Source organism: Corvus kubaryi, unplaced genomic scaffold (assembly GCF_017639235.1).
Source record: "Corvus kubaryi isolate FWS band 111438036 unplaced genomic scaffold, C.kubaryi_AGA036_p1.0 split3-131, whole genome shotgun sequence".
NCBI classification, from domain to species: Eukaryota; Metazoa; Chordata; class Aves; order Passeriformes; family Corvidae; genus Corvus; species Corvus kubaryi.
The window spans coordinates 853,163-880,566 of record NW_024582083.1 but is presented as its reverse complement, the minus strand read 5'-3'; the positions used below and the strand labels follow the sequence as shown (position 1 = coordinate 880,566).

The 27,404-nt window shown below is 37.9% G+C and overlaps 1 long non-coding RNA gene across 4 annotated transcripts in view; it reads left to right on the top strand.

Annotated features, from left to right (window-relative positions):
• The window catches only part of LOC121658217, a 33,440-nt gene extending 7,515 nt beyond the window's left edge, over window positions 1–25,925 (top strand). For all 4 annotated transcript variants that reach the window (XR_006013893.1, XR_006013892.1, XR_006013891.1 and 1 more), the window contains one exon: window positions 20,029–25,925. This is a non-coding gene — a long non-coding RNA (uncharacterized LOC121658217). The remainder of the gene's footprint in view (window positions 1–20,028) is intronic.
• Window positions 25,926–27,404: the final 1,479 nt, after the last annotated feature.

Below are 27,404 nucleotides of genomic sequence, written 5' to 3'. Positions count from 1 at the left end.
TGCACCATGCAGCAATAATTAATAACCTCTGTCTGGAAAATTCAGGGATTATATTGTATTCTAAAGCTGAATGCTCTTTCACTCACCAAGGTGATAGTTTTGTGCAGGCACAATCAATATTTGCTGTAAATAATACATATTTCACACTAATTACACACCTATATATGGAATATACATATGTTTTACAATTTGAGCTTAACTTGCAGCCATTTCAGTACAACTTTCCTTCAGCATTATTAGAGTACTAAGCCCTTGCAATTCATTTTTTGCCCCCTCACCTCAAAGCTATATAATTTGCAATACTAGAGATGTCACAGATGACTGACTAGAGATAGCTATTGTCAATTGAGGGCACATATAAATGAATACTCAATATAAAGGACCCAAACTAAGGTCTGAGACCAAAGCACTTCTAAAATTAATTCCAGAATCTGGCACCAGCATTTACATAAATTTTTTTACCTTTCCAAGAAAAGGGTGAAAGAGGACCCAGGCACCACTTACACATGCACAGTTCTGTGTTGCATTTAATAGAATCCATTCTCACTGCAAAAGCACTGAGGGTTTTCTGAAGAGTCAGATTTACTATACATTCTTCAGACATCTAAGTTTGCGTTCCCCACGTGCTGGCAGGAATGCCCTTGTCAGATTAGTCACTGAAGCCCTTACTTTATGAGTATGGGTTTAAAACATTGAATATACGAACTCAGAATCTTCAAGTGTGAATCATAAGAATCAAGGTGTACATTTGTATTCCTGTTTATTATTATGTAGAACTGCACAACAGGTAAGATTTATTTTTTAAGTATGTGTTTGCATATGCATTTTATTTGTTAAAGAATTGCACTTACCATAGAAAAACTGCACCTAATTCTCAACCTACCTCCATCTACCATAGCCAGATTTGTATCTGTGTGGATCCTCTTTTCAGTGAGTGACATGAGTAGCAGTTTGCAGGACAGACATTGCAGACAAATTTTGCACAAAATGCTAGCAGTGAAAACAGTCAGAAATATTTCTGGTTTAAGACTAACCTACATTAAAGCAAGAGATCATGACTTCTAAATGATTCAAGCAGCCTTCAGTTTGTGAGAAACTCTCCTACTACTACTTTTCCTCCTTCTTAAACCTGTTTTCTTATCGCTGTATTCTGTTCATGTAACCTGTCACAAATATGCTGAAACCCATCACTTTGTTACTCAAATCTCTATAGAAATTGATACTGTCAGTTCATTTTTATCTCTATAAGTAATTATTTCTTTGGTGTCAAATGTCAAACTATTGAATATGGTTTTTTATATTTGCATATTTCCTTTGATTTTTAATACAGTCGCTTGATGTATTTGTAACAAGTTTTCTACTCCTGTCCAAGTTCCATTTACTTTAATGAACAGATCAGTTTGTCATTTGTCTCCATGAGTAAATTTGGATCTTTGGTTGTTATCAACTGTTACATTTCTTTCCGTAACTTCCATCATCAGTGTCACCACAGGAACAGAACATCTGTTTGTTTGGGAAATAAAGATATAGAAACATGCCTGAGGTTTGGTTTAAAAAGCAGCAGCAAACTAGATGAGGAAGACCTCTTCTGAAACCCAATCCGTGATTATATTTTAGTATCAGAACATTAACGAGGAATTATGTTGACTTAGCCTACATTACTTCTTCAGATAGTGTACACATAATTGAGTTAGTCAGGTAGTTAGCCAGAGAAGTGATAAAACACCACAACCACAGATTCTGTGTGAAAGAAGAGACTGGTACTTATAAATAAAATTTATTATTAATTTTCAACAGTGAGCACTTAATGAGCATTATGTAGAAAACACTCCCTAAGTCTCCTGCTAATGTCCAGGTTAAGGTCTGGAACCAAGATAGTCTCACCTGTACCAGCCACAGGCCTTTTTTACAGATTACCCACCACATGTAGTTAATAATAATTAGATGAGGTCGTCTTCCCAGACTCAACCCTCCCATCCTGAGCAAAGCTCGGTTTCAGCAAGCACCCAGAACCACCCGGCGAGAGGGCCGCGCACGGCCCCGACACCGTCCCGACACTTGCGCGTGTTTTCCCAAGAATTGCCCCGGCTTGCAAGCGGTGGCATTGTAGGCAAGGTGCAGACGTGTGGTGGCACCCCTGCCCTCCGAGCAAGCAGTGATTTTTTGGCATCCTGCGACCCCTAGTGAGAGCCGGGGCGGGCGGGAGGGCAGCGGCCGGCCCTGCCCCCGCCCCGGGCCGCCAGCGCCGGCGGGCTCCCGCCAGGCACCGGCTATTTCCAGGTCGCGGGCAAAACATCTCCCATGGGATTTCCGTTTCCCCCGTTAAGTGACTGAAAGCTACTATAAAAACATAATAACGCGTTGCCTTTGGTTGCTTCGAAACAATGCGCTGATTGTGTTGCAACTTCACAAAAAGCTGCTGTAAACTCTCAAGGCAGTGGAGGGAGAGGGGAGAGACAGCACTCATCTTCTACATACCACCCCAGGGAAGAAAGAAAGAAAATTGCCGGCTCCACTTCTACTTAATTATCTGCATGTAAGGCCTAAGCCTTTGCAAATAGCGACGATCAGTAGGGAAACGGTATTTGTTTGCCCGCTGGTGCTAGGAAAACATGGGTGAGAAGTTAGTCTCACAGCATGCAAATTTGCAAGCTAAGCTTTTTGCTGTTGTCATCATGCTCAGATCCACCAGAACAATAGAGTTTAAAACAATGATTGGTCCTGTTCTAAACACATACATGAATTAAAAGCTGAAAATGTAAACATGCAATTAGGGAAGAGGAAAGGGTATTTCTTAACTTGGTTCAGTTCCCTCGGCTAAGATCAAGTTGGTGTTCATATGTGTGCATCGGAATGTGTGTTTGAATATACAGACAATGGTACATAGCAAAGTGTTTTCTGTACATAAACATACTGTACACACACTTGTAGGACCACAGCTACAGTATGAAAGGGGGGGAGTCTGCTGTTTTAATCCCTACAATTAACAAACAAAACATGCAAACAATTCTACCTAATGCTAGAATTAAACATGCCACAACTTTAATATTGTGATTATCTGATAGAAATTATAATACACATAATATCATTTTTTCGGTAGAAAGATTTTGACAATCTGACTGGGGAAACACTGTTATCTATCAGATTAAAAGATTCCAGGTTATGAAATATACCTGGTTTCCAAAGGCACATATTAATCTCTTGTGATATATTCATTTCCAAACAAGCAGTAGAGGCCTAGAATGAGAGGGGGGGTTTATTCAGCCTTTTACATCGAAATAATTATGGCTTGCCTTTGATGAATAGTATTGACTTCTGATTTGTAGCTTTCTAAAACCCACTAAACTCAAATTCAAGCCTTCTAGTCAGTCTTCCTAGAAGTTTTCATCTGCTTACAACCAAAAGTAAATGTTAAAGATCTTCAGCAGTTCCGATTTAAAAGCCTACTTTGAACTGACTCAAACAATTTTCTTTGAGAGCTGAAATTCTCACAGATGTTTGAAATTCTCCCAGAGGTTTGCATAATGGGAGCATGGATAATATGAATGTTAGACAAGCCTGCAACGGCCATCTCCCATTTATCCAAAGTTTCTTTTACATGGTTTAGTGCCACCTATCCATTGCTCACTTTGCTAAATCACCACTTTAAGCAACATACTGTCAAGCCTAAAAATTGCCTCTGAGAAAATGACTAGTGTGGAGAATTCACTGTTAGTTATACTTCTTTTATGTATTTAAAACACCTATCTATTATATACTTCAAAGGAAAGAAAGGAGTTCACCTTTCTGCAGCAGTATGGTGAATATCACAGCTTGCATAACCCATAATAGTACATTAGTGAACAAGTAGTCAGTAAAAGAGCTGTCTCTCTGCTACAAAGTCTCTCCTCAATCTGCTGGGCTAATTTTTCTTTAACTTTGCCCCACATATGGGCAACCTTTTACACAGAAGTTTTTGTAGGCCTGTTTGGCTGAGCAGAGAGGCTGCAAGCCCTGTAAATACCAATATAATCCTGTTGTGTCACACTGAGGGAGGGGAGGGCAAACAGTCAATCAGGGGCAGCCAACCTGATTCTGTGTAGCAATGTACATCACGCTGATGGCTTGCTCCAAGGCTACAGGGTCCTTCACCGCTGCACAAATCAATTTTTTAAAAAATATTTTTATGCAATTGGAAGTGTACACGACTAAAAGTAAATTATGTATTTTTTAAAGCATATGGTCTATGTTCAGATATATGTATCTTATTTAACAAAGACTGACCTAAGCGGAAAATAAAGATCTATTTTTTTCTGAACCATTATAAAAGCTTCCTATAAGTCATTTGTTCTTTAACCAAATAATTCTGGAAATCCTCACAAAAAATGCAAATTGTAAGTTGATATTTACATACATTCTCTGTAGGTGTCAGCATTGCTTTATATTGTTGTAGAGAACTGTATTTTTTTCTTCTCAAAGAAAGAAGACATGCAGACTTGTCATTTTCCACATGAAAGTCAACTTTTATGCTGCTAGTTTCTTTTACCACCTGTCAGACTAAAAGATTCACTACTATCTTGCATACATGCAACTGAAGTAAATGCACAGCAAAAACCTACATTGCTTCCTTACGCAGCGGTTTTAAGTTTTTAAAGTTTTTTATTGTAGTTATTTTTCAAATAAATATCAACCGTAAAGATGTAAACACAAGGTCCATGTAACCTTTGCAAATGTTTCTCAAATGTTGCAAGAAGCAGCAGTTCAGTTATGCTAAATAAACTGTGAATCTACCTTCTTTACATAGACAGTAAACTGGACCCAAAAAAGCTTTTTCAATTTTCTACTGGAATTCTCAGAAAGCCACTACATGGCAAGTATTTTTTAATACTTTCATTCATAAACTTATCATACAAGAGAAAATCTACCACTGAGATCTGTTGATAATACATTATTGATATGAATTATCCATGCAGAAGAGAATTGTACTACCATACTAGAAGTGAATGACCTTGGGAGCCAAAGTAATAGTAATTGGATGAAAATGAATTGTACGAAGTGCAAGGTCATAAATAAAGTGCAACAACAACAATTGTTTCTGCAATCTCGGGCATAAAGAGTGATTGAAGAATGGTATTAATTAAATAGTCAAACAAAATTATTATCAACCTCCTACACCCATGAAAGGGAAACGCAATCCAAACATCTATGAGGCAAGATATTTTCAATTAAAAAAAAAGAAATATTGATGACATTATTACAAGCTCAAGTACATATGAACATGACTTGAAATGGTGCATATAATCCTGACCATTCTTTTTATCTAAGGAACAGAGAGCCTCTCTTCCAGGAGGCTATTAAGAGAGCACTTCAAAATCATTTGAAGGGATGTTAGCTTCCTATAGGAGTAGCGGAAAACAAATTAGCTACATAAGAAAAATATCAACACAAGGAAAAAAAGTCTAAAACCAGCTCAAGAATGACATTAAATCTGGTACAGAGAGTCTGACACCACCACCCGGAAGGAATAATAAAGGAAGAAATCCCATCTACTTTTCAAAGGGAGCTAAAAGAGAACATATGACCTGTCTGCTTGGTCTAAGTGTGTACTGGAATCTGTGTACCAGGGAGGCCCGAGTAGCCCAATCTTTCATTTGCATTACAGGTTTGAACCTGGTGCTATGCCATTATCTATGGATAAAGTCAAGTGCTACTTACAGTCATTGATTGTGGGCAGTCTCAGTTAGTCTAAGTGAAATGGAACAGATGAGAGTTTGTGGGTTTTTTGCAGTGGTAGTCTCGGAATCTATTTAGACTGGAATTCTCCTTCTTCTCTACAAGTGAAAAGCACCTTGATTACAGAGACTTCTCAGCACTGGCTGGCTCACAACCAACATTTTTGAGTTAGGGGATTTAATTTAGATGAGGATTTCACATTGGGCATTTACTTAATTGCAAGTTTTACCTGTGTATTTCCGTAACACACACCCTTTAGAAAAGGTTGCTTCTAAAGATTTGTTTACATATACCTTTTTGTCTTCTCTGCCCCCCTCCCACCATGTTTCTAATAAATTTGTCCATAAAACTGTAGAGCTACAGTGACTTATTTTTAGGTCATCTTAAAAGTACTTAGAAGCTCCTATTAATGGCACAGTAGAATGCTGAGTTTTCTATAACTCTGTGGCTTCAGAATCTTGTCTCTATCACAGATTTGCCCTTGGGCCACAGAATAAACAAAGAGAGTATTTATAGCCCTTCTCATACAAAGAGATTTGATCATTCAAAAAGAAGGCAATGAACTGTACAGTACTTTCTATATCCCCAGGCTAAGTACTAATATTAGTGTTAAGGAAAAGCTGATGTCACCCGATCTGTCACAGTATCTGCATTTGTACATCTCTGGGTAACAATGGGCCAAAAAGGTTAATTATTATTTTTGAATTAATTTATTTCAACACAGTCCCATTGTCATGACAGATTTAGAAATACTGGCCTCCACCTGAATTACATCAGATTGCTATAGTTGATACAGGATATAGGAAAAATCAAAGTAACACTTCTCAGAGTTCATCCAAAGAAAGTTTTAAGGAAACAGATGGCTCTGACCATTTGGAAATGGCCCATAGCTATTACTCTTAATAAGAGAAGCTGGAGATGAGGTAGACAATCCTTTTTTTTTCAGGCTGTAATTTGATTCTAACATAAGGTTGAGAAGTTTATTGGAAGATTCAAAGCTTTTTTGTACTATAAGGCAGGAACTCAACAGAATAAGCTCTATGACTTAAATGGCCTTCTCAAAGTCATTCTCTACTCTCTAAATCCAATATCCTTGCTTTGGAGAAGTTTGATTTAATCTTACATCCTACAATGTGGCACACAGCAGAGATTTGCTTTATTGAGAATACCCCTGGCTGGAAGCCTCACTTACTCAGCTGGATTGACTCCTCTGTGGCTCAGGCTACTTGTGCTGCAGTGTCAGAGATATTCCTCTCTCCCTCTGTGCTGAGTACACACACTTCCATGCTCCCAATCACAGCCACACCCAGACCCTCCTCAGCCTTGGAATATTCTCATAAAGCTCAGTCTTTACTATCCTGAATTAAGGTTGATTGCTGTAGCTAAAAACTTAAGTAAAAACATCTGATATAAGTCTATGATGCATAACTACTTTAAAAGCAAGATAACCTTTTACGACTTTAAAATATATTAGAATCCAGCAGAACCATCAAATTGATCTCACTTTTTGTTACCTTTCCTTTACTGTTGCTGCAAATCCAAAATCCAAATTCTTACTAAAAATAAAAAGAAAGGATTTAAACATTCAAATCCTTAAAACAAACTGCTAAAACGCAGAGTAAAGGCAAACTGGATAAATGCTCACATGCAAGGAAATATTTTTAGACTATTAATGTATTGCCATGTGTATTACATTTTGTCATGTAATAGGTGAAGAGAAAATGGGAATATTTGTTAAGTGATCAATCGCTTAGAAAATAAAAATAAAATTTTGGGCACCTCAGGTTGTTTTTCCACTGCAAAACAATAAAGTGATTTTCAGTTCAGTTACTTCAAAGCATGAGGACTAGAAACCAATATCTTAGAAAGGTAGAAATCCCCTTCTGAGCTGTGACACAGAGGTCCGGTTTGTATTGCTGAAAGGGAAAGAGTTTGAAGAAGTCAGAGATAAGGAGGAAAAAATAATTTTTTGATCTTCTGATAATATGATTTGAAAATAAATCATATTCAAATTTTAGCAATAATTCATCTGAACAGACTGGAGCTTGCAGTCCAACTTTTAAGTGCAGTGTGGATCCTACTCTTCATTGACTAGGCCCTTCCAAAGTAAAATCTTGTTACACAGAACAGAGGCCAACTGGGCTACTTCTACTTTGTTCTAGAATGAAGAAAAATGAATTCTGACCATGTCATTGTAACATTGGCTAAATTGATGTCTAAAAGTAGGTATTAAAATGGAAAGGGTAATCACAGTGAGATACATGGAGAACAGACTAGATGCAAATTGAATGCTTGAAAGCTGGTACACCAGTTTCATTTTGGTTGTGATTTTAAAAGAATACCTTACAATAGAAAGAAACTAGACTATTTCAAAACTTGTAGAAGAAAACAAGTCCTTTGCAGAGAGTTTGCAGCTACTGTAGATATAGATCTGAGTGTCAAAGATAAAAACATATTGTCATAATAAATTAGGAAACCTGTAATTAATATGTTTGGTAATTTGCAATAGTATTTCATATCCACATATACCAAAGACTCACTTACTCCTAGTGACTTTTTCTAGTTTTCTATTTAGCAGCTGACTAAATGTTAGATATGCATATACAGATAACTGTTATTAATACAGCAAATAGCTATAATGACTGTGATTATGGTGTATTGAAAGTACAAGATACATTTATACAGTTCCCTTGAAAAACAACTTTTAATGTGATTGCACATGACATTTTCCCTAAAGTCCAAGAATGAATAGTAATCACTGGATTCAACACTTTGTTTCATATTGGTAGTATAAAATATGGACCCATGCCCTCAGATTTCTCAGGAAATTAGGTGTTTTGCATTTTCTCTCCCAAAACAGTACCTCACAGGATCTTTTTGGCAAAGACAGTGACAGAAACTCATTCTCCAGGGCAACATACAGTTTCCTCAGCTACAAGACCATCCTTTCTTTTCTTGACATCCCAACTCATTCGAAACACATATCCCAACTTCCTCAACAAAACTGAGATGAGTCTTGCAAACAACAGACTCTTTCACTGTGTTGTGCTGATTCATTCCAAGCACTGTTCATCCTGCACACTGAATGAGGCATTCCTGTGGGAAAACAAAGGATGAGATCATGTAATTAAAGACTATGTCATAATGTACACAGGGATTGAACTATAATGGCCTCAACAGTCTTAATTCTATTTCTTAACTCTTGAATGATTAAGAGGTTTTTGTTTTCTAAATCAATAGTTATGAGCAAAGACATTTAAAAATAACCAAAAACTCCAAACAAAAAAAAATGACCACATGGAACCATACCAACTACTGCTTTATGGTATGCAAGGAGAATTACCAGTGGATCCAACTGGAGTGGAAAACAGCAACACTGCTTCTTTTGTTGAACATTCTATTCTTAATTTGCCTATCCATTAAGGTTTATATGTTTTCCAGAGATGTTTCAATTTTAATGAAATTCTGGCAGATTATTTTCAGCTCCTGCCTTCTGATTCCCACCAGGTCACAGGCTTGCCTTCTCTAGAAGGATGCTGATGAATCTATTAATATTCTCCAGGCCTACCTGACCAATACAGAGACCCTACAGACCTTGCTCTCTGTCATTTCTCTTCTGAGTGCTCTGTCAAGTTGGACACAGAATGGTCATTCCATTCTGAAGGAAATTTAACTTTTTGTAGGGATTCTAATTTAAAACCATTAAGTTTCTGAACCTCTCCTAAAATGGATGTCATTCTCACCATTCAAAGAGAGCTGGATCTTTTGCAAGCCCTAACAGCCATCCCACAGCAAGAGATTATTTTGAAAAATCAACCCTCCTCCCTGAAATTCTAGATCTGGAAGGCACTTGGTTTTGAAGCTGCAGAGAAACAGATTTCAGATGCTCACGCCTCATGCTTTCTGTCTCAGCACACCAGTCCTCCAGTGCTTAGTGCTGCCAGGCAGCAGCAAAGGCAGCACTGCTCTGCAAGGGGGCCAGTCCAAGAGCCCAGGCCAATCCCAGCACAGTCCTGGTACAGTCCCACAGCACATCAACACCATGGGCACAAAAGGGCGCTGGAAGCAGGGTCCATCCAGGCACTCCAGTAGGGAGCAGATGGAGACAAGGCTTGAGTTAAGGCCGCAGCACAAAGCAGAAGGGATAGAGCTAAGCAACAGACTACCTGCAATGCAAGTCCAAGGTCCAGCAGGGAAGCAGGGATAGAAAGACAGACGGATAGACACAGAACAGTTCTAGAAGGGACTGGAGGCTCAGGTCTGAGCTTTAATGGAGCCCCAGGGCCTGTAGGCAGAGGGTGTGTGGGTGGGGGTCCCAGGTGAGGCTGCTCAAGGACCCTAATGTCTATTAGTGCACTCAGAGCATGAGGAATGTTATATTCAGCGCTGGGGTTAAAACTAGGAATAGAAGGGTCTTCAGAGCCTCAGCATGTTCAGTAGTTTATAGCCACCAGAAGAGGGTGTAAGCTTCTATGAATCATTGCTATTTGTTCTTTTTTTCCCGTATTCATTTGGGGCTTTGTGGCTAATACTGCTTATTTAAAGGCTTTACTCTTCCTCTCTTTCTTTAGTAATATTTTGACTTATATTGGCTTCATTTGTTTGAAGCCGTATCCTTCCTTTCTCTGTTCGTTTTGTTTGTCTCCTTTGTTCATATTTTATGTTCGTTGAAATGTAAACTTCTGGGGACTGCAATGTTGAACGAGTTCCTCAACTCTAGTTGAACTCATTAATGTTGGGAACAGGAGTCAGTGGATCATAAAGGATGTAGAAACTTCTGTTCCTCACTCCTGGAGGTTTTTCCATCATATGTGCTTGGAACTCCACTTCCAAGAACCATTTCTAAGTTTTTCTAGGGTGAAGAACAAGTAGTGAGTAGCACAGCAAGACAACTAAGCCGTGTGGCGCTGATGGTGAAAAAATGTTCCATAATCGGTTGAATCTTAGGGCATATTAGGGTGCTGTTTCATGAATTTTGCCAGAGTACCCTTTTTTAAGATTTTACCCCAGAAAGCACCATCCTATACTGGATAATTTCTGACACAAAAGGTAGCAGGTCATAGTCTCAGTTGTGTTTTGTTTCCTTCTCTCTGTTTAAGAACCAAAAACTGCCAGCAAAGCAGACAGGAAACTCTCAGTGTAAAAGAACATCACAGGGCTTATGGATGCCAGGCAACACTGGACTTCAGATGCACTGAGCAGTACAGACACATTGTGAGAATCAAACAGTTACACCAAAAATCTGTGTTTACCTGTTATAACAAGAAATTGCACTCAGCAATAGAGTTGATACACATCATCTTAGAGTAATGGGTACAGCACCAGGGTACTCTGCTGACTTCAGCCTTGCTCTTACTGGCTGATCTCCCCAGTACAGTCGGATGCAAACAGTCATGAACTAGTTCACTCACTCTCTGACCAAGCATCACACAAGATTTTGTTGTCCCAAAATTCTTCAGAGATTCAGAAGCTGACCCTCTCAACCTCTCTATGAAGCACATCCAAGCAGGATTTACAAGCTTAGACACGGTTCCCTGCTAACATGGTCTAAATGCTTTACAGACCACAGAGTGAACAAAGTGGTGTCACGACTTATGTGCTTGTACTTGGACAGCTATCCAAATGCTAGAAAATCCAACCTTAATTAAGTTGTTAAAACAAGCTGTTAGAGATGCAGGATTTGACTGCTTATATAAAATAGATTATGCTGGTTAGATAAGTATGCTTATCACAGCGTTTTTACATATCTTCATTATTCCAGTGGACTGTTTCCAATCTAGTAACATATTTCTATATATTGTCACTAAAGCCCAAGATACAGAGCAAAGTACTCTGGGCTTTCTAAGTGAGAATATGATGAAAATTCATAAATATGCAGTTAGTAATTCATTCAGCCAGTGCTAAATGAAACCCTTTATACAGACTTTTCAAAAACATTCAGCATGTGAGGTGAGTTCATTAATGTGGTGTAGCAGATTGGGAGCAGCCAAGATTTGGCCTAGAGCAAGAATGATCATCTTCGTCAGTGCTGGTTTTACTAAAAGATCCTTCTGATGATACAAAGTAGAAATAAAACATCTAAAGAACAGCCATTTTCCTGGACTTATTTCTGGTGCACAGGCTGTTCTTGGGAGAATTTTGAAGTAACTAAACTATAATTCTAGTTAGAAATCACTCACACAGACTCAAATAAAATACAATACTGAAGCAGCTCAAACATTTAATTATGCATAAAGCAGAGAATATATTTTGATGATGAATAAATCAGAATTAAATGGGGTGGAGAGTTTGGAAGAAAGTACAATTTCCTTGTTACTAGCAGTTCCAGAAAAGGGCCATGAATATGATCAGAGCACAGGAGCACACACCTCTCCTGTGAAGAAAAGCTGAGAGACATGGAGTTGCTTAGCCTGGAGAAGAAAAGGCTCATGGAGCTTTCATGACAGATGGAGACTTTTTACCAGGGCCTGCAGCGATAACACAAGGGGCAAGAGTTTTAAACTGAAAGAAAGTATATTTAGATCGGTTATAAGGATGGAATTTTTTACAGTGGCGGTGGTGAGGCACTGGAACACGCTGCCCAGAGAAGTTGTGGATGCCCCACCCACCCCTGGAAGTGTCCAAGGCCAGGTTGGATGGGACTCTGAGCAACTGGTCTAGTGGAAGCTGTCCCTGTCCATGGCAGGGAGGGTTGGAACAAGGTGATCTTTAAGGGCACTTCCTACCCCAGCTGTTCTGTGATTTTCAGATTCTACTCTCTTGACTTATCTTTAAACATATGAGATTTTATATTATGGTCATGCTTGTTTATATATACTTTGACAATTACAAAAACATTTAATTTACCACTTCAATTAATCTTACACATTTAAATTAATTAAACCATTTTCTTTACTATTAATATATTTTAAATGTACACAAATTATAAGCTCTGCCTGAAGTCAATCAGTACTTAGCAAATGTTTATATAAATTCTGAAATGTAACTCTGGGATATACACAGTGCACATTTGAGTTATAGAAAATTCTAGTATGTAAGAACAGAATAGATCAAATTATGTTTTAGATATCAAAATGTAGTCTGCCAAATATAAATAGCAACAAGCAACTGACTTTTAACTAAAATGTAGCAATTGCTTTGTGTTCAGGTACTGAGTTTGAACTGCTAAGAGAGCTTTAGCAAGACAACAAAAAGGCAGGATTTAAACAAACCTTCACCAGTTTTCATGGTTGTGTTTTGATGCCAAATCCATGTTAGAATAAAAAATAAACAGCATTATATTCCATTTTACATGATAAAAGACTTGAAAAAAAAGCAGTATCCTAGCAACTAGACAGCAGAACTTTTCAGTGCAAACACCTCAACCCTTCACTGTGTCAAGCCATGAAAAGAGAATAATAAAATTCCAAACTTGCAATAAATCCTAACATCAAACATGAAAATAAAATAGCTCAATAACACATAGTAGATCTGAGCTCATTTTTTTCCTGGCAGAAGTATATGCTGAGACAACTTCCATAATACAGTTCCATGACTGATAAGGCCAGATAGTTTTGCATTCTTGTTTATTTAGGTCTCCAACTGTGAATCTCTAAAACCCTACTGTATCAGGTTTCTTTTGATGACTTTTATTTCATATCCAACAACTATCTTTTGCTGGACTTGTTCCTCCTATTCAACACAATCTGTCAAAAGCCCTGGTTGTGGTCCTCTCCTCAATCTGCTTTACCCTAAAACAACACAAACTGTCATTAATACATGAGGATACTTGATAAGTATCAGGGAGTACAGATCCTTGGAACATCTAAAGAAAGTGCCAGAAGTGGGCCACATGTCACAAACCAATAAACTACAAAGCCATTTTATAAAGCCAGCTGTATAATAAAAGTACATTCATTTAATGTCTCTTCCATGTTTCAAAGCACTTACTGTCCGGATCAAATGAAACCCTATCTCTAGCTTTATCATATACTATTGATGCCTGTTTCTAGAAGACCATCAAAATTTCTGTTAGCTCTGCAAACACTACCAATACTTTTTTTGGGTATTGTATGACATGCACTCATACAGCTATTATTTCAGGTACCTCCTGTCTTGGTTTTATAAGACGGAGAACAATAAAGTGATTTGGATAAAGAGGCAGACACCAGGATGTATTTCATCTGCACAGTAATCAACAGCAGCCAGAGCTCACAAGGAAAACATGGATTGAGATTTTTTCCTCTCTTTGGTTTGAGCATGGGTGAAGACCTGAATGTGCTGACCATCCTTTCCAGCAAATGACATGCTGCAATGTGTGCACTATTTCCAGTAAATTCAAAACTCCTCACTGACCCATTGTATAAAACAGAATACCACAGAAGAAGTTAACTATAAACATATTGGTGCCTTTGCATGAAAAGGGCACATGGATTGAGGGGGAGGGCAGGCTGAGGGAGAGAATCTGGGGAGGCCAAGGCCCAGCTCTGCCAGTATTCGTGTCAGGCAATGTCTTGCAAATGACCATGAGAAGGAAGGAGGGTTTAGCTTCTAGATGAGTTTCTAGTTCAAATATCAGTGGCTATCCAGCCAAAACCCCTCTGTTGGGCCTTCTGCTCTACATGCTGGGACTTGGGCAGAGGTTAGTCAGGGAGAAGGCTCACCAGCGCGTCCGGAAGTGGCTCTGGCTGTATCTGAGAGCCAAAGGTTACTCACAGCTCACATGCTCGGTCACACTGACTTGGAAAAAGGCCCCTCTCTCCCAGTAGGATATTGCAACCATCAGGTTATCAGGCAGTTTCCATTCCTCTGCACACAGCTACTCCACAGTGATTTGAAAAGTACATTTACAACAAGAGAAAGAGAAATATACTACATAAAATTAATAACGTAGGTAAAATTGATAAAGAAAATTGAGACCATCAAGAAAGTATGTGTATTTGGCAATGACTAAAGCAAAAATAAAATGTTTACTAGTGCAGGTAATTGAAAAGGCTTATTCTGTGCACTGCTGTTTTCTATCTTGAAAGAAGGATGAGATACTCCATCTTTAAGGGAGACTAAACTTTTTCAGCGGACTAGTTACTACAGAATATGTAAAAAAACCTTATGCTATCTAGAGTTAAATATTGTTAAATTCCACATAGGACTCCCAGAAGAGAATCTGAGGGGATTTCAACTGATTATTTTTATTTTCTGACTGCGACTCAATAACTTGAGTCAACGTCAGAAAAATTGGAGCAGTACCAATATTCTTTTGCTCTTATTCAAAAGGTCATACAAGATGAGTTAGGGAACAGAAGGACAAATGGTCTGATGTCAATCCAAACACACAGAACTGAAAGAGATAAGATGCTCATTTTTATAAGGTATTATTCATACTATAACACAGCTATAGGATCATTCCTTCCATCAGCCTGATATCTTCCCAAGAGATCTGCATTTCAAAATGCCTGGCAGGCCCAGGCTTAAGGCAGTTGCCTGGAAGATGGGAAAACTTTCTCTTACCAGGCTGAGAGAGGACTGGGGGCCCTTTTCATGTACCCCAAGTAGGCATGCTATCACTTAGGCATACAGGAGAACCACCTCTTGCTTGAGCATCTCAAGCCAGCTTTCTTACGTGTGCAGTCAAAACAGTTTGGATGTTTCAGAAAATTTCATTATAACTGAAAATATTTTCCATATTGGATCCAAGTTATGAGTTTGGATATATGAATAATAACTGATAACACCTATTTCAGAAAACCCAGCCCTAAAATTGATCAGCAAAGGTTCTTGCCATCACTATGTGTTTTCTCATTTAAAGTAACTGCTAAGAAAATTTTAATATGAAAATGTTCAAGTCCTTCCACATCTAAACCGCGCAGTCGGTCTGTCCATCTCACCTTCAGGCAGCTGTAGCATTGTTCAGTTACAGCACATCCTGCTTCCACACTCATCAGCCATGTATAAATAAAGCCATTTATGAGTGTGTCTGCACACATAGGTACACTACACACACCACCACTGCTTCCCTCTGCTACCTTATTCTTTGCCTTCCTTAGCAAATACAAGCAATGCAAGTACAGGTGCTTGGCAATCTAATTTAAGTAATTGGGTTTTTTTGGAATTACACTAATTACATTACAGCTTTTCAATCTCATGTTACAGTAATACTATATTGAAATATATTGCAAATTAAATTATTGCTATTTATTTAATTCACGAAGTTCCAGACTGGCAGAGCACATAACAGAAGTGATCCAGGTTCAAAACCTAATTATGGGAAATGTTTTGAAAATTGAAAGTTAGTTAAATATTTTTAAGTAACTCTATCACCTTGTTTATCCCGTTAACCTAAAAGAATCACTTAATTACCCTGGAAAAAAGTAAAAGGCAAATTTTCTGGGAAAAAAAAAGTCCCAGTAGCACTAATATCTGTGTCATGTCAAAATAAACTACATTTAACATTGACCAGTAGTTAATGTTATAGATGTGAAACTGTCCAGAAGTTCAGATCCATAGTGTTTGCATTAATTCTATATAGAGCTGTCACAAGTCTGAAACTTGGGCTTCAGCTTTTGAGCTGAACAAGGTGTTTCAATGAATTTTCATAAGCCTCTAGGCTCTCAATTTGCCTTGAAATCAAAGAAACGTAGGGACATATCTAAACTTTGGGTGTATTTGGCCCTTTGTTGCGTTTTTTAAAACACAAGGGCAGCATTTTTATAACCACTTAGATAAGTTAGAATTATAAATTCCATTACTTTAAACCCAGATGGGAACCAAAACATGGTTTCTTTGCTTGAAAGGTCTTTCTATTCAAAGTAATTTCTGATTACAAGAACAAATCCTGCTGTTGGACTGTAAGGTCATTGGTCTTTTATTTCAATTTATGCCTTTTAACTATAAGGATCTGGACCTTTTCTTCTAGTGGAAACAAAACCTTTGTGTAAATTTGTGTACATGAATACTATTACAATCACCAAACTATTATACCTTATTTATAATCAAAACCAGTAGAAATAATAATAAAAGGTTACTTTATTTAAAACACACCTGAAAAAGTAATTCCTAGAGCTTTTTATTGTCTCGTTAAAGTAATGATTTTCAGCCACTCTGTGTACATGAACCCTAGAAAACAGACAGAATTTCTTAATGAAAAATGTAGTATAAGGAAAGCAGACTGCTACCTATGTATGGACAATGTGAGATTTTGAGTCTCCCGTTTTAGGTCTCTCTTCAGCTATGTTTTCTCACTGCTTCCTGAAAGAAAAGCTGTCTAGTGCCACCAGAAAGCAATGCCAAATAACTTTGCTTTCCCTACCTCATAAGCACTTCCCTCGGGGTGCAATTGTGCAGTCAATGCACCCAAAAGCAAAGCTACACCTGCAGACAGCTCCTACCACTGACAACTGGAACAGCAGTGGTGACTTTTGGTTTCTAGTCCCTGTAGGAGTTATGCCACTGGTACCTAGCAGCCTCCTTGGGTCAAAGCATAATTAGAAGTATCTCCAAGAAAAAAGAATTTTAAAACAGCCCAACTCCTATTTCTATCATTCCATATGGCTTTCTATTCTCCAGAATCTTGGGAAACACTGCAATTGCTCTGTGTTACATCCCCTGGGTTCTACATCCATATCTCACATCTGCCCCGTCAGCAAGAACAGCAGAGTCATAATTCCTATTTGCAGCCCCCTATCCTCACTGTCTCTTTCCCTCTCTCCAGAGAGCCCATTTAATAGTGCAGAGCTCCTTTGATCTCTGTATTCCCAGCTTGAACAAAACAGCTGTGTAACTTTGCAACTGCATCTCCTGTTCCTCCAATGCGGCTCACCACAACACTCCAAGAACTCATCCACACCATTTTCCTGCCCCTCTTCTGAACATGGCTAGTCAGAGAAAATCAATATGCAATACAGAATCATTTATAAGCTCATATACCATTACCACTTCCCCCATAATCAATCCCAGAAGCAAAAGTCATGAAACTCTGAGACAGAACAGTGTGCAGAACCAGTTGTTCAAACCTCAGCTTCACTTTATATTAATGAGGCTTTCTGGCTTTGTTAACTTTGGCTGTAAAAGAACATAGTTATAAAAGAGCCTCTGAAATGTCCAGCCAGTGCCAAGGCTTTGCCCCTGTGTGTAAAACCGTTATCACATGTATATATTTCATAAAGATATGTCATGCACACAATGATAAAGGTGGACATACAATAAGAGAGCAGGGTCTTTGGCATAGCTTTAAGTAAACCCTCACATAGCTTGAAGAAGTCAGCGGGTGGTAGCTCTAAATGACTGACATCTATGATCATCTGTTTAAAATGTCTTTGGTAGGGAAGGATAAGAAAGAAAAGACTTGATGAGTATAGTGTCCTGCATTTGTTTGTTATTTGGAAGAAAAATACCAGAAGTAAAAGACTCATCTTCTGATCAACAGGTTGAAAATTTGTTTGCTACTTTGGGAAAAAGTAAAACAAGAAAATAAAAAAAAAAAAGACCAGTTGCTGTATATCACCAATTTGCTCTTTCTCTTTCAGACATCAGAATATTATTATTTTTGTGTGAATGGAGTTTAATCATCACGACAACGTTAAGGTCTAGAAAGTAGTACGCATGCAAAATTTGTGAACATGGATATAATACAAACAGGATATTTATACATTGCTTCTAAACCATAAAATAAAAGTCCACTTTTGATAAATATCCCTGTCTCCTACAGTCATTTATTTCCTACAAGAATTGTTTACTTTAAGTTCACTGTAAACCTCAAAAAACCAGAGACAAGAGTTGCAATCTCTTCTGATTAAAATAATATTATTTTTAAAATGTTTTTTCTCCAAAGGAAAGATAAACAGTTTCCCAAATGAATTCCTCCCCTCCTACCAGCATCATGTACTAACTCCCATGGAGAATTAAACTCAGGACCTTCAGAACAGATGGCAAAGGCCTTATCTGCTTTCCTACCACAGCAGGAGGCAATATAGGTTTGCCTGATAATGCACTCACAATGAGAAAGAGGTTTATTGACCCCTCTCAATATATCTACATCCACCAAACAAATGCTTTTTAAATTTAATCTACAGGTTTTGACTTTTGCAAGTTAATTTACAAAACCTTGCCAAGCATTAAACCTCAGATACTAAAGAAACTGTTTTCATTTTAGTGCAATTCCAGCTGTACATTTTTTCAAATCTCTAGCACATTTTATTCTCTGTCTTTAATGAAAAGACAGTTAATTTTCAGCATTGATTTTAATAGCTTCAGTGTTCATTTTCTATGTATTTCACATCTTCCTTCCACATTTGTTCTGAAATTATACCATAGTTTTGACACTGCTTTGGCCTGTGCTATATAATGAGCTCATAGTGGTTTAGCAGATGAGTAAGTTCAGTTCTGACACCACACGAGCCCAACAGCTCCTTTTGCTCCATCCAATTGACAGCTGCCCACCTACAAAAGTCTTAAAGCAAAAAAAAAAAAATTGAAATATTTCCTGCAAACTATGAAAAATATGTAGATATTAGACCAAAACCAGCTGCTCTCCTGAAGTCCTTTTCCTTTTCAACTAAGCAATCTAAACCTAATTAATGCTCGATTCCTGAATGTTTCAGCTTTTATTTGAATGCAACAGTCCCAGAACTTGGTACTGTGTTGCATATTATTGTATTAGTCAAGGTCATATTAAAAATTATTTTTAATTTTTAGTGATTTGCAAAGGGAAAAAAATTAAGTTTAGGGTGATCTTTAAACTGATGCCTTGAGAGGCCTCCTAGAAACAGAGACTAGACCAGAGTAAAGGATTAAAATAGGTATTTACTTGAAAGGCCTTCAAAGGTACACCCTGGGGAGCCTGAAGCTATTCTCAAAATGGACCCCAAGATGGACAACAGGTCACAAGTTCTTCACACCTTTATAGGCTTGGTTCATTTGCATAGCAAGGTTAATTCTCCAATTAAAGCTTCAGTTTTGCCCTCAACTTACCTCCCCTTAGCGGCTCTTTGGTTTATACTCTTTTGGCCTAGGACAGTCTTGGTGTCCTTGAAGAACAGACCCAGAGAGGCTTTGTTATGTCTGCCTAGCATGAGAGAGCAGAAATTAACAGGCTACAAGAAACTTCAGAGCTACACACTAAGCAGTACAGAATTTGAAAAATACGAAAGTTAAAACCTAAGGCATCAAAATCAGAACAAAAGGAAAAAATTGATGAAATTGTTTTGAAGTCTGAGGGAGTGAAAAACAGTGCCTGATGGCAGCCGATCTGATGGCCATTGGGGTGGTGCAAGATATGTTGATGGGCTCCCTATGGCTTCTTCTAAAAAAGATATTTATTTACATGGTTTTCTTTTTTCCTAGGATCCTTGTTGGAGCTCACAGGGAACCAGAAAGACCTACACCTTCTTTACAGGGAGAAGAAAAAGAAAGACAAAATAAATTATTGAAATATTGGCTCACTAATACTTCTAAACCCAGTATTTTTGCTGTTTGGATTACAGCAATAGGGGCTGAGTTTTACAAGGCTTGTTCTAACTCACACATGCTCTTTCCCAGAATGGTAACTACAACGGGACCATTCAGCTGTTTACCAACAAATGAACAAAACTTGTAGCAATGTACACAAATAGGTAAGAATGATTGTGATTATAATCTCCCCATATAAACATTGCCTTTGCATCAAAATAATTCTGTCATTAGCTGGAAAGAGATGAAGGTCTTCTTTACCTATAGAAATACTATTGTTCTACTTATGACCTAAATGGCTCAGAGTTCCCTGCAGCTACCCTGACTCCATAGAAAATCATACCCGTGTCTTCTTCCTACACTGCTGTTGTACTGACATATTCCTGCAGCAAGGAGTCCAGCCTTTGTTACATGCAATGGAATCCTCACGACTTACACAGTCAGTGAGATTTCACACTTCATTAGAGGCTAGCACACACACTTACATAAGGGTAAAGGCTGGGCAAGGCATTGTAGTACCAAAATCTAAAGCATGTCTTAAAAGAGGTTTCTGGACGTTCCCTTAATCAAAGTGTTCAATGCTCAGGCATTCTTTGGAATCAGCAAATTAATTCTAGAGTTGATTAATATGGTTTTTCCTGGTGTTTTCTTCAGTGCAGCACAGAGATGCCCAAAAACTTTTAACTAAATACCTTGAAAATACTAAGCAGTTTAGCAAAATATCTTTAGGCAGCTGTTGCAGTCATCTACCTCTAGAAAACTTAGTGTTTCCACATTACCCAAACACCTTGATTAGGCTGAGCAAAGGCATCTGGAAAACAGTTAGCAAAGTTGCTGAGAAAAGGAGGCTTTCAGCCCACATCTTACATAATTGCTTCTGGGAGAATATTTTCCACTGTTTGGTGCCTGGGTGCAATCTGTGATGAAAGTAATAAGAAAGGGAAAGGAAAAGTGGACAAAAAGGGGAAAGAAAGGCAGAAGTTGAAATGGTATCATAAACAGCACCCTACCACATTATTAGTTTTTCAAATATTTTTTAGAATATCTGTGATTATTTATAATGAATAAGTTAACTTGGGAAATGAATTAGCATAGACTACCTACATGGTGCATCTAGGACAAGCATAGTTATTTTTAGTTAAGATGTAATTTTTATATCTCACTATTTGGATGAACGTCCTCTTTGGTCTTTGAATTAGTGTTTGGCCCACCCTAAATACTACGAGTACTTTCCTCTTTGTGGAGCTTCTATTGTGTTCTTCCACAATAGAAAGGAAATGGGGGAAGAAAGAGAAAGAAGGCTGGCCACAAGGCTGACCACAATGAGACTGGCCATGCTTTCAGCTGGGACACTAACACTTAGAGATAGAAAACTTCTTGGCATGATTATTTCCCCTTACATAATTTCAAAATGGAAGTTCCTGAAGGTATCTCTTGTAGACCTATTAGAGGGAGTGATTTTAAGAAAAAAAGAGAAAATATTTCACAAGTAACGAATCCCTACTTTCAAAGCATGCATGCACGTTCAGTATCAGAACAGTCAGGCAACTCTTTAAAATCTTCAACAATATTTTATAATACTCCTTAATTTTTAGCCCAGCATGCAGACATTTTGTTTGACATTTCCAAATCCGGGTTCTGTCTTTTCCTACCTCCAGCAGAGAAGAGCCTTAAGACATATTTGCTTTTCCCTCTGAACATTATTTCCCACTTCTTTTAAACATTAAGAAATTGTCTTCAATTATAAAGATTCTGTAATACAGATGAAAAAGTCCCATTAGAAAATGGTGCAGAATCGAAGGCAAAATGAGTCTTCAGCTCTCTCAAAACTAAGCATTCATCCTCATTGGTTTTTTTCCTTATGATCAGAAACCAGCACAGGAAATCATCCACAGGTAATATATGCTCCTTGCATCTAAATTAAACTTGCCTACTCTTTTCATCTTTTCTAAATGCAGCAAAACTTTTACCAGAAAACCTGTTCAGTAAATGCAACGGTAAATATTCCTACAGCTCTGGAACATGAACATCTTCACTGCCCTGCCTGGCAAGGGGTGCACTAGGGCCTGCAGGGGTACAGCCTGAGACGAGAGACCAGAGTCAGACAGTCAAGAGCACCAGAGCAGGAAATAGCCTTTTTACAACTCATTGTTATCTCCCCACCGGCTTCTTCCAGGCAAAACAAGTAAATGAGCTACTTCAGGATTAGATCTGGGAGCACAGTGCAAGTAAAATTGTATCGCTGGTAACTGAGTTTTCCTCAGAAACATGTTCGAGGATGACAAGGAAGAAAAAGGAGGCACATTGAGGCCAAGCATCAGTTTTGAACAGTTGCAGAGCTGACACCACAATATCCTCAAGGAGAAAATGGATTAGGCAGGAGGCTCTTCAGCATGCAGCAACAGACCAGCTCTGTCTGCAATAAAGAGCATCCACATGGCTAAGAAATGAAAATTATTATAATGACAAATACATATTCCCTTTCACCTATGGGCATAGTAAAGGACAGCAAAAAATGAGAAGGTTTATTTTCATTTTATAGTTTTAAAAAGTTATTTTACAAGTCCGTGTAACTGGAGGATACTAATACTGTGTGTGTAAAAGCATCTAGAATATAATTAAAACTAGTACTAATTACTGTATAAATTGTGATCCTATCCTTATGACTGTATGAGTAAAACGTTTATAGTCATTCTTGAAGGCACTCTGTATCAGAAACATTTCTCTTCCTTATCCACAAATTTTACAGATATATCAGTTTTGCATATTAAATTTGAGAACTTATAAATAAAGAGAAACTGCATTAAATCAGTAACATGCCAAATATCAATGTCATTTTGATTATTTCATGCTCAGTAAGTACAATATCTCTAGACCTTATAGTGTTTATTAAAGGTACTTTTACTTCAAAAGGGATTCTCTTCCTTCCCTTTATCTACTTACATTATCAAAATGCCATGAATTCAATAAAATTGACCTTTAATAGATAAGTCTTATTAATCTAAAAACCTCAGAATCTGCTCATCTGTAAGGTATTTTTGGAAAATAAGAAGCTTCAGCAGAGCCTGGCATAACTGTCATCTGGGAAGCTACTCCTTTTGTATGTTCCATTCTTTTAATAGAGAATAAATAAAATGTATCAAGCTAGCAGTGGCTGAATGGAACAGATGAAACATCTGCCTTTGTGACAGAATTGTATTTTTAGAACTTGTGTCTTCAGCATTGTTTTCTGTGACCACAACAGACTTGGCTGAAAAAGGGAGAAGGATATGGGCCGATCACCTCTAGGACGACCAGCAGCTAGGCCAGCCAACAAACCCCTTGGGACCCTTGCTATATCTTTTAATTAGAAGGACACCAGGACACTCTGTGGCATGGTTACTACTTTTTCTCCGCTTCTAAGAATAGCAGTGAGGAGACTTATTTTAGGGACCCAGTGCCACAGAAATCAAAGACAAAGCAAAAATTTGATTTCCTTTTTCTGTCTTACTTTGTTTTCATGTGGACCACTGTGTGTGTTCTTCAAGTATCTGAGAATGCCTGCAGATATAAAGAATAGTAAATTTTTTTTCTTACCACAGTATCTTTTCCTGTCAGGCGAAGGTGAAAACTCAGCTCCAATCAAGTTCTAAGAGAGAACAGAACATCATGGGTCTACAACAGATACCATTTTTCTCTCATAGCCCCTGCTCCATGTATTAGAGAGCTCCCCATAGATCAAACCCCCTAACCAAGTTTTTGCCCCTCTCAGTTTTTCTCACTGTTTACAATTCTCCCCATAAGTAAGGTTTTATTCTTTTTATTCTGTAAAGGAGGATCATTCTTCCACAGATGCTGCGATCTCAAAAGCTATGTAGATTATGGGCTGCACTGCCACTTTGAAAAATGTGATGAGTATCTGATCACCTGTCTGTATTATCTGTAATCAAAAATTTCTTGAAACTAAGATCTCAACTCTAACAGTTTATAAAAAAACTAAGTGAAATTTACCTCTATTTTTGTGATTGTTTATTGTTTGAGCTTTAGCTTTTACCACCCAAAAGCAATTTAGTGAAAAAAATTTCCCCAAATCTGAACTACTTCATAAAAGCCTTCATAAAGACTCCAAAATAATACTTTGATTGAGTTGCTCTGTGATGCAACTGCTGACCACATTATGCCAGGTCTTCATTAGAATCACAGAATGGCCTGAGTTGGGTGGGACCTTAGAGATCATCTAGTTCAAACCCACCACACCTGTGGAGAGGGGTGCTGCTCACTAGGTCATAAAATAAAATACATCATAAAATTAAAACCTGAGAGATACATTATGTTAGCAGTCATTGGTTCAGCAGGCTGCCTCTTCAGAGGATACACTGAATAGATGGAATCTCTTAAAAATATGTTATTCCCTGAAAGTGTTGGGCTTTGTGCATGCAGCATACTGTAATCAAATCGAGCCACTTCAATGTTTATTGTATTATCTATAATGCTATGACTAGCAAAATGCAAGTCCATTATACACTAGCAGTTCACGGACAGTATCAGTCCTCTCAAAACTAGAAAGATGTGTTTGGAAAGCCTGCATGAAGGGAAACAAACATCTCTAATACAACTTTTGGCAACAAATTTAATATGAAAATGCATTTTAAATTGCATTTATAATGATGGAAATTCCTGCTCACAAAGACATATTGTGCAGAGAAGCACATATTCCATCTGCCTGGGCAACATGAGGACTCTTAATATTGACTAGAGTGGAATTCTGACTCCAGCTCCTTTCTGTGGTCAGACTGGGCACCAACTTGGATGAAACAGAGCAAATTTCTTTTGTTTTGCCTTGTTTGAGAAAAATAAATGCAAAGTTGGTCTGTGGGGCTCCCATCACATGTTAGTCACCTGTGTAGCTTCTTTCATTAAGAGTGAGCCACTGAGGAGTGATTTCAAGATTAGTTTTGGCATTTACTGAGAGGACAGAGATTTGTCCAGCAGTACATACCCAGGTAGGCTTAGTGGCTTAGCATGGGCTGCTTATAGGTAACTCAGGGGTCCAACACCATCCGCACAGACAGCTGAGGTGAAACACTGAAGGAGAAGGCAAAACAAGGTTACTGTCAGAGGTTAAAGGAGTAAGTCCATGTACCCCAGAAGACTGAGTCAAGAGCAGAACCCAAAGGCAGGCAAGGTGGAAAACAGGCACAACACTGGGAATCACTAAGAAAGTGTACATGAGCCTGAAGCAAAGCTGGCCTAGTGGTCCACTGCAGGAGCTGGATGGAAATGGACCCTATGAAGGGGGTACAGGTGAAGGATCAGGAGACAGAACAAGGGCCACAGCCCAAGACCTTTGCCAGATGACCACTGGTGTCTGCCTGTTAATGCTGTGGCTTGAGGCAGGACCCTTTGTTTACTGGGTTTTTTGGCAGCCTCAGTAACCATTAGCTTGTGCCCAGTTTTTTCCTTCCTCATGTGCATAGAAACTTGTCACAAAGTGACACTGTTAGAACAGTGTTGCAGAAAAGCAGTCAAAAGTTGGAGCTTGTCCACTGATTGCAACTCACTGTAATTTTATATACCGTAAAATATAAAACTTACACCCACAACCACCAAGCCTCATACCTAAGAACAGATAATATCTTTGGGAAATGTCATTATAAAATTAAAAAGTTTCTTATAAGCAAAAACTGGGATCATATAACATTGCCTCTGGAGTTGCATAACACAGGATGTATAAACCCAGATAGTATGTACATATTTTCTTATATATCTATTTTGCAGTTCTTTGTATTCTATGATTAAAATTTTTATTGCAATATTGTTTCCATCTATCTTGCTATCTACTAATCTAAAATAACTGCTTTATTTTTCAGTAAAATATAACATTTCCAAAGGCTAGAACTTGAATATTTCATAATCATTACACAATAGTGTCATACACAGTTCACTAAAGAGATTTCATAGACATCACAGCTACAAAATTCATACCCCTTACTTATTAGTGGGTCAACTTACTCTTTGATACCCTGCTGAGCTTGTCAGGCTACATGTTTATATATAGGTCTTCCTTTTGTATCCAGCTCATTCTCCCATAGAGTAGCAAAGCATACAGAAAAAGCTGGTATACCTTTCAGAACAAAAGTGAAAGTAGCACTCTGTAGAAGTGGGTTTCTGCATTCATCCAGGAAAGCTCAACCAAAAATATTCAATTTTCAGTAATGCCATTGGATTCCTACTCAATCCATGCAGCTGCATGGAATCTATGTGAATTGCCTGAAGCAGCAAAAGCCATTCAAACTCCGTTTTTAATTTGGATTCTTCCAACCCTGAATATGTGAACTGTAGTGCTATCTTCATTTCATCAAGTCCCATATTCTACCATTGTAGAGTTCCAATCTGTACAGATGCACAGTTTCATTTCCAGATTAATTAAGAAAAAGAAATCACTAGGTCATAATTCCTCTTCTTCCACAAGACTTGTGGAAGAGGTTTGAAAACCTTCATCGCAGTCTGCTTTCACAAGCTAAACTGTTCCCTAAAATCCTTTGATATCAGTGCAATTGCACCAGCAGAACAAATGAATCAAACGGAAAACCAGAGCCTGTTCAGAATTCAGGATGCCCTCAGGACCAAAGGAAATATTTAGACATATGTCTATAAGGGGGAAAGATGGTATCCTCAATGGAAGGACAGAACTTTACTGTACTTGTCATTATCACAAGTGTAATCATTAACCATGCAAACAATTTTTTTTTCTGAATGTGCATGTAAAGACAGACAGTATCATGCAATTACACATCTTCACGCAGTAAAGTGCAGTCTTGTCTTCCATTGAGAAGAGCTTTCCCATGCTCATATTTTTAGCTTTATTAGTAGGGTAATATTTCAAAATTATTTAGTTATTTCCTTTCTAAAATGAAGTTTAGAAGAAAGTAATGTTAATATCGGAATCTGAAAATAATATAATTTTCAGGAGTTATCTTTCAGTTGCTTAAACATCTGCAAACTGAAAAGAAAAATTTTCTTTATTTTGAGATCTGAATTTTAAGATAGAGGAAAAACATTACTTGCTTTTTACCTTTGAAATAGATTTTTAACTTCTGCCAGTGTGTTCAATATATAATTGCTGTTTTGTAAAGCAACAGTGCAAGGGCAACTGTAGATATACAAAGACTTATTTTCATTCTGTGAAGATGGGAAGGGGAATCCAAAATACAAAGGAGAAAGGAGTAAAGAAAAAAGTCTAACCCCAAACAAGAAAAACTTCTGTTTTTCAAAGGATATCCCTTATGCTG